General features: G+C 38.1%; 1 long non-coding RNA gene across 2 annotated transcripts in view; it reads left to right on the top strand.

Moving 5' to 3' along the window:
- Positions 1-14,210, top strand: part of LOC134733040 (uncharacterized) — a 133,059-nt gene that overhangs the window by 14,772 nt on the left and 104,077 nt on the right. For both annotated transcript variants that reach the window (XR_010116614.1, XR_010116615.1), the window contains exon 2: positions 10,749-10,812. This is a non-coding gene — a long non-coding RNA (uncharacterized lncRNA). The remainder of the gene's footprint in view (positions 1-10,748; positions 10,813-14,210) is intronic.

Below are 14,210 nucleotides of genomic sequence, written 5' to 3' on the forward strand. Positions count from 1 at the left end.
AATTGATAAGTTGGACTTTATTAAAACTGAAAATGTCTGCTGTGTGAGACACTTAAGATGGAAACATGAACCACAGCCTGAGAGAAAACATTTGCAAAATACCTGTCTGACAAAGGTTTGGATCTAGTTATATCCAAACTATACAAAGAACCCTTAAAACTCAACAATTAAAGGGAGGGGAAGCAAAAGATTTGAACGGACCCCTCACCAAAAAAGACATACAAATGGCAAATATGCCTATAAAAAGATGGTCAACATCATTCGTCAAGATGGCCACTTGTCATTTTGTTTTGAAATTTAGAGAATTTCAAATTAACAATGATATATGGCTACACCTATTTAAATGACTACAATAGCTACTTGGGAGGCTGAGGTGGGAGGATCACTTGAGTCCAGGAATTGAATGTTGCAGTGAGCTGTGCTAACGCCACTGCACCCAGCCTGGGTGACAGAGCAAGATCCTGTTTCTAAAAGTAAATAATAATAAAATAAAACTGATAATAAATGCCAGCAAAAATGCATAGCAACAGGGACTCACATTCATTGCTAATGAGACTACAAAATGGTACAACCATTTTGTGCTTTTATTTATTTATTTTTATAAGTCCAAGGGGGACATGTACAGGTTTGTTACTTGGATATGTTGTGTAGTGGTGAGATTTGGGCATCTAGTATGCCCATCACCTGAATAGTAAACATTGTATCCAGTAGGTAATTTTTTAACCCTCATCTCTCTCTCAATTTCCCCCTTTTAAAGTCCCCAGAGTCTAGTTTCTCCATCTTTATCTGCATGTGTAGCCTTTGTTTAGCTCTCACTTGTAAGTGAGAACATGTAGCATTTGTTTTTGAGTTATCTCACTCAGGATAATGGCCTCAAGCTCCATCATGGTGCTGCAAAAGATGTGATTTCATTTTCTATGGCTGCATAGTTTTCCATAGTGTATATATAGCACATTTTCTTTATACAATCCACCATTGATGAGCACTTAGGTTGATTTCATGACTTTACTATTGTGAATAGTGCTGTGACAAATGTACAAGTGCAGGTGTCTTTTTGATAGAATAATTTCCTTTTCTTTGGGTAGATAACCACCAGTGGAATTGCAGGGTGGAATGGTAGTTCTATTTTTAGTTCTTTGAGAAATCTCCATACTGTTTTCCAGAGGGGTTGTACTAATTTGCATTCTCACCAAGAATATCAGTGTTCCCTTTTCTCCACATCTTCACCAACATCTGTTATTTTTTAACTTTTTAATAATAGCCCTTCTGACTGGTGTGAGATGATATCTCGTTGTAGTTTTGATTTGCATTTCTCTGACAATTAGTGATGTTTTCATATAGCACTTCATAGAGCATTTTTTCATGTTTATTGGCCACTTGTATGTCCTCTTTTGAGAAATGTCTATTCATGTCCTTTGCCCATGTTTTAATGTTTTTTTTTCTTGTTGACTTGTTTGAGTTTCTTATAGATTCTGGACATTAGTCCTTTGTCAGATTCATAGTTTGCAAATATTTCTCTCATTCTGTAGGTTATCTGTTTACTCGGTTGATTGTTTCTTTTGCTGTGCAGAAGCTCTTTAGTTTAGGTCCCATTTGTCTAGTTTTGGTTTGTTGCATTTGCTTTTGAGGTCTTAATCATAAATCATTTGCCTAGGCCAATGTTCAAAAGAGTTTATCCTAAGTTTTTTTTCTAGAATTTTTATAGTTTGAGGTCTTATGTTTAAGTCTTTAATCCATCTCAAGTTAATTTTTGTATATGGCAAAACATAGGTTTTTAGCCATGGTTCCTGACTCATAGCTCCCATAGCCCGTATTACAGTCTTCTGTTATAATGCTGGGTGTGTTAGACTGCATCACCTTGGGACAGGCCTCTGACCTTCTCCTGCCCTCCTTTCACTTGCCCCAAGGCAAGACTTTACTCTTCCCCCACCTCTCTGATTGTGGGTCTTAAGACCCTCCCCAGAGAAGATCCCACCCTATACTCCGAGGGGAAGACATTCAGATGTCACAAAGCTTCCATTAAAAACCTAAGAGAACCGGGTTCAGAGAGCTTCCAGGTAGCTGAACACATGGAGGATCCTGGAGGGTGGAGCCCAGGGAGAGCATGGAATCTCCATTCTCCTTCCCTAGCTTGCCATACACATCCACATCTCTTCATATGTACCCCTTGCAATATCCTTTATAACAAATCAACAAGTGGTAAGTGTTTCCCTGAGTTCTGTGAGCCACTCCAGCAAATTAACCGAGCCCAAGGAGGGGGTCATAGAAACCCCAGCTTGAAGCCAGTCAGTCAGAAGTTCCAGAGGTCCAGACTTGTGCCATGTGTCTGGAGACTGGGGAGACAGTTTTGGGGACTGAGCCCTCAACCTTTGGGATCTGACACTATCTCCAGGTAGATAGTGTTGGAATTGAATTAGAGGACAACCAGCTGGTGTCTACTGCTTGGGTTTTGTGAAAACCGCCACATACTTGGTCACAGAAATCTCCTGTGTTGATTGTTGTGGCATGAGAGCAGAGAAAAAAACATGGTTTGAGAGAGTTTTACCCTACACAGGGGTCCACTTTCATTTTTTTGCATGTGGCTATCCAATTTTTCCAGCACCATTTATTGAATAGGTTGTACTTTCTCCATTGTTTATTTTTCTCAACTTTGTTGAAGATCAGTTGGTTGCAGGCACATGACTTTGCTTCTGGGTTCTCTATTCTATTCCATTGTACTGTGTGTCTATTTTTGTACCAGTACCATGCTGTTTTGGTTACTATAGCTTTGTAGTATAGTTTAAAGGCAGGTAATGTGATGCCTCTGGCTTTGTTCTGTTTGCTTAGAATTGTTTTTGATTATTCAGGTTTTTTATTTGTTGCCTATTAATTTTAGGGTTTTTCTAATTCTGTGAAAAATGACATTGGTGATTTGATAGGAATTGCATTGAATCTGTAGATTGCTTTGAGCAGTATGGCCATTTTAATGATATTGATTCTTCCAATCTATATGCATGGGATACTTTTCCATTTCTTTGTGTCATCTCTGACTTTTTTCATCAGTGTTTTGTAATTCTCCTTGTAGAGGTCTTTCACTTCGTTGGTTAAATTATTTCTAAGTTAAATGTATTCCTTTATTTTTATTTGTGGCTACTGTAAATGAGATTGAGTTCTTGATTTGGTTTTCATCTTGAATGCTGTTGATGTATAGAAATGCAACTGATTTTTGTACATTAATTTTGTATTCTAAAACTTAAGTGATTTATCAAGTCTAGTAGCCTTTTGGACTAATCTTTAGGGTTTTCCAAGTATAAGATCATGCCATCAGCAGAGATAATTTGGCTTCCTATTTTACAATTTGGATGCTTTTTATTTCTTTTTCTTGCCTGATTGCTCTGGCTAGGACTTCCAGTAGCATGTTGAATAGAAGCAGTGAGAGTGGATATCCTGGTCTTCTTCCAGTTCTTAGGAGGAGTACTTTCAAATTTTCCCAATTCAGTATGATGTTGGCTATGGATTTGTTATACATGACTCTTATTATTTTCAAGTATGTTCCTTCAATGTTTGACTTTTTTTTTTTATCATGAAGGGATGTTCAACTTTATCAAGTGCTTTTTCTGCATCTATTGAGATGATTATATTTTTGTTATTAATTGTTTATGTGGTGATTTTCATTTATTGCATATGTTGAATCATCCTTGCATCCCCAGAATAAAACTGACTTGATCGTGATAAATTATCTTTTTTTTTTTTTTTTTTTGAGACAGGGTTTCACTCTTTTTGCCCAGGCTGGAGTGCAATGGCACAATAGCTTACTGCAACCTCCGCCTCCTGGGTTCAAGTGATTCTCCTGCCTCAGCCTCCCTAGTAGCTGGGATTACAGGCATGTGCCACCACGCCCTGCTAATTTTTTTTTTTTTTTGGGCTGACAAGCTCTTTATTTTTCTGGGTTAATTTTTATTGTCTGCCCTCAAACTGAACTGCTTTCCACCTTCTTGAGAAAGAATGAGCATTTTGCTAACTTTGAGTTAGGAAAGGGAAAGGAAATCCCAATGTCATGGGGTTGGAAGGGCCCATGGATAATATGTAATTCAGTATCTTAGCCAATTCTTTTTTATTTTTGGGTGGCTTGGGTATTTAATAATCTTTAAAAAGATACAAAAGCAATAATCTTTAAAAATACAAAAACAACTTTTGTTCAATGTAGATATTATCATTGTTAATATTTTGGTATGGCCTATCCTTTCAGACATCTTTACCCCTGTAAAAAATGGGATCTTATGTTGTGGACTTCATTTCTTTTTTCTTTGTCTACATCATTTTTATGGCTCTTTAGTAGACTGACATATTATGATTTATCTAAGCATTTGTCTATTGACCTTTTAAATTATTTCCAATTTTTTTAACTTTTTGTTTTATTATTGTTACTATACTTTAAGTTTTAGGGTACATGTGCACAATGTGCACGTTTGTTACATATGTATCCATGTGCCATGTTGGTGTGCTGCACCCATTAACTCATCATTCAGCATTAGGTATATCTCCTAATGCTGTCCCTCCCCCCTCCCCCCACCCCACAACAGTCCCCGGGGTGTGATGTTCCCCTTCCTGTGTCCATGAGTTCTCAATTGTTCAATTCCCACCCATGAGTGAGAACATGTGGTGATTGGTTTTCTGTCCTTCCGATAGTTTACTGAGAATGATGGTTTCCAGTTTCATCCATGTCCCTACAAAGGACATGAACTCATCATTTTTTATGGCTGCATAGTATTCCATGGTGTATATGTACCACATTTTCTTAATCCAGTCTATCGTTGTTGGACATTTGGGTTGGTTCCAAGTCTTTGCTATTGTGAATAGTGCCGCAATAAACATACGTGTGCATGTGTCTTTATAGCAGCATGATTTATAGTCCTTTGGGTATATACCCAGTAATGGGATGGCTGGGTCAAATGGTATTTCTAGTTCTAGATCCCTGAGGAATCGCCACACTGACTTCCACAACGGTTGAACTAGTTTACAGTTTCACCAACAGTGTAAAAGTGTTCCTATTTCTCCACATCCTCTCCAGCACCTGTTGTTTCCTGACTTTTTAATGATGGCCACTCTAACTGGTGTGAGATGGTATCTCATTGTGGTTTTGATTTGCATTTCTCTGATGGCCAGTGATGATGAGCATTTTTTCATGTGTTTTTTGGCTGCATAAATGTCTTCTTTTGAGAAGTGTCTGTTCATGTCCTTTGCCCATTTTTTGATGGGGTTGTTTGCTTTTTCTTGTAAATTTGTTTGAGTTCATTGTAGATTCTGGATATTAGCCCATTGTCAGATGAGTAGGTTGCAAAAATTTTCTCCCATTGTGTAGGTTGCCTGTTCACTCTGATGGTAGTTTCTTTTGCTGTGCAGAAGCTCTTTAGTTTAATTAGATCCCATTTGTCAATTTTGGCTTTTGTTGCCATTGCTTTTGGTGTTTTAGACATGAAGTCCTTGCCCATGCCTATGTCTTGAATGGTATTGCCTAGGTTTTCTTCTAAGGTTTTTATGGTTTTAGGTCTAACATGTAAATCTTTAATCCATCTTGAATTAATTTTTGTATAAGGTGTAAGGAAGGGATCCAGTTTCAGCTTTCTACATATGGCTAGCCAGTTTTCCCAGCACCATTTATTAAATAGGGAATCCTTTTCCCATTTCTTGTTTTTGTCAGGTTTGTCAAAGATCAGATAGTTGTAGATATGCAGCATTATTTATGAGGGCTCTGTTCTGATCCATTGATCTATGTCTCTGTTGTGGTACCAGTATCATGCTGTTTTGGTTACTGTAGCCTTGTAGTATAGTTTGAAGTCAGGTAGCGTGATGCCTCCAGCTTTGTTCTTTTGGCTTAGGATTGACTTGGCGATGCGGGCTCTTTTTTGGTTCCATATGAACTTTAAAGTAGTCTTTTCTAATTCTGTGAAGAAAGTCATTGGTAGTTTGATGGGGATGGCATTGAATCTATAAATTACCTTGGGCAGTATGGCCATTTTCATGATATTGATTCTTCCAACCCATGAGCATGGAATGTTCTTCCATCTGTTTGTATCCTCTTTTATTTCATTGAGCAGTGGTTTGTAGTTCTCCTTGAAGAGGTCTTTCACGTCCCTTGTAAGTTGGATTCCTAGGTATTTGATTCTCTTTGAAGCAATTGTGAATGGGAGTTCACTCATGATTTGGCTCTCTGTTTGTCTGTGATTGGTGTACAAGAATGCTTGTGATTTTTGTACATTGATTTTGTATCCTGAGACTTTGCTGAAGTTGCTTATCAGCTTAAGGAGATTTTGGGCTAAGACAATGGGGTTTTCTAGATATACAATCATATCATGTGCAAACAGGGACAATTTGACTTCCTCTTTTCCTAATTGAATACCCTTTATTTCCTTCTCCTGCCTGATTGCCCTGGCCAGAACTTCCAGCACTATGTTGAATAACGCCCTGCTAATTTTGTATTTTTAGTAGAGACAGGGTTTCTCCATGTTGGTCAGGCTGGTCTTGAACTCCCAACCTCAGGTGATCCACCCACCTGGGCCTCCCAAAGGGATTATCTTTTTGATATGCTGTTGAATTCAGTTTGCTAATATTTTGTTGAAGATTTTTGTATCTATGTTCATCTGAGACATCACCCTCTAATTTCCCTTTTTTTATTGTGTCCTTGCCAGATTCTGGTATGAGGATGATACTGATTTTGTGGAATGAGTTAGGGAGGGATCCCTCTTCCTCAAGTTTTTGGAACAATTTTAGTAAAACTGGTAACAGTTCTTCTTGGTACATCTGATAAAATTTGGCTGTGAATCTGTCTGGTCTTGGGCTGTTTTTTTCTTGGTAGACTTTTTATTACTGATTTGATTTCATTTCTTGTTATTGGTCTGTTCGGAATTTCTTCTTGGTTCAGTCTTTCACAGTTGTGTCTTCAGTAATTTATCCCTTTCCTCTAGTTTTCTAGTTTGTGCGCGTAGACATGTTTATAGTCATCTCTGATGATCTTTGTATTTCTGTGGCATCAATTGTAATGTCATTTTTATTGTTTTTATTGTAATAATTTGAATCTTTTTTTCTTTTTTCTTGAGGATTCTAGGTAGAGTTCTATCAATTTTGTCTGTCATTTCAAGAAATAAACTTTTCATTTTGTTGGTTCTTTGTACAATATTTTTTGCCTCAATTTCATTGAGTTCTGCTCTGATATTTGATATTTCTTTTCCTCTACTAGCTTTGGGTTTAGTTCTTGTTTTCCTAGTTCCTTGAGGTGCCATGGCAGATTGTTAATTTGAGATCTTTCTGGTTTTCTGATGTAGGCATTTAACTCTAAACTTTCTTCTTAGCATAGCTTTTGCTGTATTCCTGAGGTTTTTGTATTTTGTGTGTCTGTTTTCATTCATTTAAAAACTTTTTCATTTCTGCCTTAACTTTGTTGTTTACCCAAAAGTCATTCAGGAGCAATTTGTTTACTTCTCATGTGCATGTGTGGTTTTGAGAGTTCCTAATTTTATTCCACTGTGGCCCAAGCAAATACTTGATATAATTTTGATTTTTTTGAATTTATTGAGACTTGCCATGAACAAGCATATGGATGATTTTGGAGAATTTTTCATGTGCAGATAAGAAAAGTGTATATTCTGTAGTTTGGGGGTGGAGTGTTCAATAGAACATTTAAAAAGGTAAAGCACGGGGTTTTCATGGTGAATATGGACATTATTCATTTGTCAAACCCTATAGAACTTTACAGCAGAAAGACTGAACTTTAATGCATGCAAATTAAAAAAAATCATTTAGCAAGTTGGAAGACCCAGGAAGGAATACAGACTGTAACAGGAGAATCTCACTATATCAGAAATGTATGAAACATCCTCCATGAAGAAGGTAGCCAGAAAGGGTGCTGAATGAGTTGGAGGCCATTCATTTTAGAACTGCACATGTGCACTGTACACTAGTTGATAAAAGTATTTCCCATAAAGTATGGGCTAACAATTCAGACACCCCTATACATGTATACTAAAATTAAACAGTTAGGTAAATGGAGGGTAGGTGACAGATTTCTCACTGTTGGAGTGGGAATTTACAGATAAGCATGGCCAGAAGGCTACAGTGATCTATGAGGTAATTGAACAGTTAGAGACACCTGTATGAGCTCATGTTTAACTTAATATAAATGTTTACATATGGAAATGTGTATAGATATCTATATGTACATGAGTTAGTATACAAACATGTATCTCCTTGCTCTTTCAGTTGAGAGGGTCTGAAAGCAATAATGCCAAGGTAACAACAAGCACAATGAACATGAAGGTCTTCTTTTCTAGTACTGTTCTCCAGTGAAAGAAATCAGGGTGCCTTGAAGAAATGTCTCATTCTAGAACTCAGGTGGGAAATATATAAAATGAGCTTGGAGCCTCTTATAGGGCTAGAAACTTAGGAAGTACTCAACAGAAAGAAAAAAAACAACCCTGCACAGACAAGAACATACAGGTTTAGGAATCAAATGGACACAGGAGCCAGCTGAGAGAGTTCACTATGGCCAATGTTGAAACAACTTTAGCAATAAATTAAGCCCAAGTAGAAATTAAATTTCCACAAGTCAATACAAAAATAAACAAACTACTTAATAAATAACTAGATGGGGGAGAAGAAACAAATATTCTCTAAGGATAAGGAGCGTAAATCCCCACCTCTTCAGTGTGGGCTGTGCGGAGTAACTCACTTCCAAAGAGGCTAGTGGAAAGGGGAGAAAAGGTAACTTTACGGGGGAGAAAGCTAGCAAACACTATCTGAGCCAGGGGATTAAGGTGGATTAAGGTGAACAGCAACAGTGATAAGGCATCTTGATAGTATGTAACCTTGAATATGATGTGATGAGAATGTACTTTACCTCTGTGGTTTTTTTTCAAAACCCTTAACCCCATTCTGACCATGAGAGAAACATCAGACAAATTCCAATAGAGGAGCATCCTACAAAATGCTTGACCGAGACACCTCAAAACATTAAAGTCATCCAAAATAAGACAGGACTGAGAAACTGTCACCACCAGGAGCCTAAGGAGACATGAAATCTAAATGTAATGAGGTATCTAGGAAGGGATCCTAGAATAGATAATGGACATTACCCTGAGAAGGGTAGTGGAAAGACTGGTATGAAGAAAAGTTGATGAATCGGTACAAATGTATGATTTGATAGAAGAAATAAGACCTAGTATCAGATCAGTAAGGTGCCTATGGCTTACGATAATCTAGCTATTATTTCAAAATAGTTAGAATAATTCAAATGGTTCTAAAGAAAAGGAAAATATTTAAGATGATAGTTATTTAAAGTACATTGATTTAATATTTACACATTTTATGAACATCCTAAATTATCACATATACCCTAAGAACTATGTACATCTGTTACATGTCAATGTAAAAATAAGTAAATAACTAACATGGTTGTTTGTTTGGTAAAAACTAAGGAAATCGGAATAAACTATGAACTTTAATAATAATGTGCCAGCATTGATTAATTGTAACAAATGTACCATACTAATATGTTAATAATAGAGAAAACTGAATGAGGGGAAAGTGTGGGGACTCTATACTATCATCACAATTTTTTTCTGTAAATCTAAAGCTGTTCTGAGAGATAAAAATGACTTTTAAAAATGCTTTCAATTATCTATTATTCATTTACCGATTGGTTTCCATGGGCCAAAGTATAATGAACATACTAAGGAAAATGTGACAGCTTATGTGCAGGCATAATAATATTTTTAAAAATTGAATAAAAAAGAATTATCTTCCTGCTTTTACACTGTTGGTGGGAGTGTAAATTAGTTCAACCATTGCAGAAGACAGTGTGGCGATTCCTCAAGGATCTAGAACCAGAAATACCATTTAACCCAGCAATCCCATTATTGGGTATATACCCAAAGGATTATGAATCATTTTACAATAAAGACACATGCACACATATGTTTATTGCAGCACTGTTCACAATAGCAAGACTTGGAACCAACCCAAATGCCCATCAATGATAGACTGGATAAAGCCAATGTGGCACATATACACCATGCAATACTATGCAGCCATAAAAAAGGATGAGTTCATGTCCTTTGCAGGGACATGGATGAAGCTGGAAATCATCATTCTCAGCAAACTAACACAAACGCTGCCTGTTCTCACTCATAAGTAGGAGCTGAACAATGAGAACACGTGGACGCAGGGAGGGGAGCATCACATACGGGGCCTGTCAGGGGGTGAGGATCTAGAGGAGGGATAGCATTAGGAGAAATATCTAATGTAGATGACGAGTTGATGGGTGCAGCAAACCACCATGGCATGTGTGTACCTATGTAACAAAGCTGCACTTTCTGTACATGTATCCCAGAACTTAAAGTATAATTTTAAAAAAAGTTCTTTTAAATAGCATATATTCTACATTTTGGGCTGCTTGTAAAACTGCAAGGTAATAGTACCCAATAAAGATAGATTAATGTATGTTTAAAAAAAGTCATCCAGACAGAAAGATATACAAAATCCACTCAGAGAATCTAAACATACAGTATTCTACCCTATGGCAAAGGAAGGTGTTTGGCTTCTTCCACGGTCCCAAAGGTCAGTTACAGGAAACATCCACCAATGACTCAGGAAGAGATGTTCTTTCCATCTGAAAAGAGCGTGATCTAATTCATAACAATCTTAGTACAAAGAATAAAATCACACTGAGGATGTTAAATTCTAAAATATATTCTTTCCTCTTCCTTCTCTGATAGGGCTACATCTCTCAGCCACATGGAAGAATGTAACCAGTAGAGACATCCTGGCCACTTTCGCTAGGTGAGTAATTATTTTATTTAGAGGTACATTATACAGGATTCTGAGGAACTCAAGTTGTTCTGGAACAAAAAATAAGCTTTGATCAAACCTGTTGTGATGGATGAAGATACCGTGTCAGCTAGGAAATGTTCCCATTGGAGACTGCCTTGCTTTCTCCACCAGGCTGGTTGTTACCTTGCTCTGAGGCATATTGCACAGTGTAATGCGGATGCAAGAAAATCTCTAAAGAAAGACTTTGACTTATAAATCTGTAAATATGGGACTAGAGAGTGTATCATATCCAGGAAATGTCATGAGAATAGTTATTACAGGAACTATTGGTCCTCTAGGGAATGGCAGGATTTCTTGGATTCCATTTTTGAGTATGAGCCAGAAACAGATCCGAACTAAGAAATATGGATTGGTGACCAGAAAAATATCCACTAACTTTTCTTCCCTAAGAATATTTCTACCAAAAAGCTGTGGTGATTTTGTCATTATCTTGTTTTACTGTTTACATTTCAGTCTCTTAAATGTGTAGCACAGCTATTACCTTGTTCTATCTAATCCATTAATGAAAGTGGGTCAGAATTTTTCTTCTATGACATCCTCTGCAAGATAAAATTTAAGCTTTACCTAGGCACGGTGACTCATGCCTGTAATTCCAGCACTTTGTGGGGTCAAGGTGGGTGGATCACTTGAGCCCAGGAGTTTGAGACCTGCCTGGGCAACATGGCAAAACCCCATCTCTACAAAAAATACAAAAATTAGCCTAGTGTGGTGGTGTACACCTGTAGTCCCAGCTACTAGGGAGGCTGAGGCAGGAAAATCACTTGAGCTCATGAGGTTAAAGCTGGAGTGAGCCATGCATATTTGCACCACTGCACTCCAACCTGAGCAACAGAGTGAGACCCTGTCTCAAAAAAAAAAAAAAAAAAATTAAGCTTTAACATAAGATGCCTATTTACCTCTTTACCTCATCCTGTTCCTACTTCCATGAGCACAATAAACTGCAGCCACTAGAAACTCAGTTGTCTCATCTGGGCCTTTGCACAAGCTGCTCCCCATGCCCGGAGTAGTCTGGCAGATCTCCAGCTTATTCAAGAGGTTCATTCTTGCTTATCTTTCAAAATTTTAGCTCAGAACCACTGCTCTGGATGGCCTCCTCTGGCTCCCCAGGCTCCCATCTAAGAGGCCATTCCCATTTAGTGTTCCATAACCTGTGCTCACCCCTCCCGTAGAACTGATACTGAATCACATTTTTCCATTGCTGTGTCCAGTGCTACTACTAGGCAATGAGTTCTTGAGGCCAAGGACAGTATCTATTATTCTGAGATCCCCAAAATATTGTATATATAATACGTGGCAGTAATGGTCACTAAGGATTGTAGAATGAATACATGAATCAATACAATTCAGTAAATACTTTAAAGCAACAATTAAAAACTATTGAAAAGTTAGTACAACCCAAATGGACACATCATAGTGAAATGTGATCTACATAACAAATTTATTTTTACTAAAGACTTCTGTGCTTCCAATCTTGCCCCCATCATCCTTTTTCACTCTGCTACCAAATATTCCTTCTGACAATGCTGTTGTGTTCACAGCCCTTCATGATCTGTCCTGGATTACTTCTCCAGTTTTTTCCTCCCGCTTCCGTCCTCCCACACCACACTATGGCCGTAGTAATTCACTCACAGTTCCCAGCATACAGTAGGCTCATTCTTGAACAGTGCCCATGTGCAGGAAGCTCTCAGTTTGTTTATAAGTGAAAAAGGCTAAGCATCTTGTGCTGTACTAAAGCTCGTAGATTGCAACCAAACGGGAAAATCTTAATTGCATTTAGGTTCAAAGCCTACTATAGCCAGGCACTGAGTTAAGGACCAGGAGAACAAAAACCAATAAAGCATGGTCCCTATTCTCACAGAATTTACTATCGGGAGTTTTTTAAGATACATAAATATATTTTTTTGTTTTTAAAATCGATATAGTAAAAGAAAAGCTTGCACAGTTCAGGAAAGACTTCCTAGCAAGTCTTGAAGGATGAAGAAACCTACCAGTTTAAGAAAGGGCACTTCAGGCAAAGAATACAGCTAAAGGCGTGGAGGCGTGACATAGTACGGCATAGACTGAAAAGCTCTAAGTGATGTAAGCAAGAGATGACAGTGGCCTGAAGCACAGCAATGGTACTAGCAATGAAGGTGGAGGGCTCAATTCAAGAAATAAATATACAGAGGATCAGTGTAGCTTGGTGATTGATGGAACGTGCAGAAGAAGGAGAAAGAGGAAGGTAATGAAATCATGGAGACGGAGCAGGTTTCTAATAGGATGGGGAAGACAACGAGTTCTAGTTTCAACATGTGGAGCTTAGATACCTGGGAGACATCAAGTCAATATAACCAGTAGACAGGTTGAGATAGAAGTAGATATACACAGCAGGAAGTTTTATATACAACCTGATTAATAGCAGGCTCTGTTAATCAGGATGGGAATCTAAGACTCTAAGAGCAAATGGAATTTGTTAAGGAGAGGACGTACTGAGGAAGAAGCTCAGAGAGACAGAGGAGAGGCAAGGGAGTAACAGCTCAGGAAGACGACCAAAGAAGCAGGAAGAAGTTACCCAACAACAGCCGGGAAGGGGACTGAGAGGAGAGGTTCATAAATGCCAAAGGCACAGAGTGTGAAGAAGAAAGAAAATGCAGCAGAACAGTCCAAAAAGATAAAGGCAGGAAAATAACCAACGGGTTTGGCAAGATGAATGCTTTTGATGCTGACGTTGGCAGAGGATTTAGTGGAATGATAGGACTGAAGCCAAATCGAGAGCTGATAAGTGAAAGCAGGTGAGGAGGGGGACACAGTGAGAGTAACAGGACCCTCAAAGGGGCCTGAATGAGAAGGGAAGAAAAGTAGGACAATGCTGGAGGTGGGCAGGGAGGAGAACTGGTAGTTCCACAGCCAGAGGAAAAATCAAGATAGAGGATCTGTGAGCAGGTTGGAACCTGCAGAGAAGCCACTCACAACAAAAAGATGCAAGATAAAGGAAATCTCACCCATGACCTCCTTGCTGCCTTGGAATGTGTCTTTTTCTTGTCTTCTCCCCAGTCTTAATGACTTACCCGACACGTAGGCATCCAATACATGTCTGCTAAATGGATACATGAGTGAATAAATGATGAAGCAACACCACAGAGGAAACTGCAGAAAGTGATCAAGGGACTAGGGTGATAGACCGACCTTCAGCAAGAAAAAAGACACTTCTGGAAAGGTCGGGTAGGAGGGAAAAATGGATTTCCTTGCCAGAGCTCTCTCACATTGATAAATTTTTTGATCTGGTGAATGTGAGTATTTATGAATCTGCTAATTATTATGCGTTAGGGTTTTATTTACTGTTTCAATGCTTCTTAAAAATGAACATT

This window comes from Symphalangus syndactylus, chromosome 17 (assembly GCF_028878055.3).
Source record: "Symphalangus syndactylus isolate Jambi chromosome 17, NHGRI_mSymSyn1-v2.1_pri, whole genome shotgun sequence".
Classification (NCBI taxonomy): Eukaryota; Metazoa; Chordata; class Mammalia; order Primates; family Hylobatidae; genus Symphalangus; species Symphalangus syndactylus.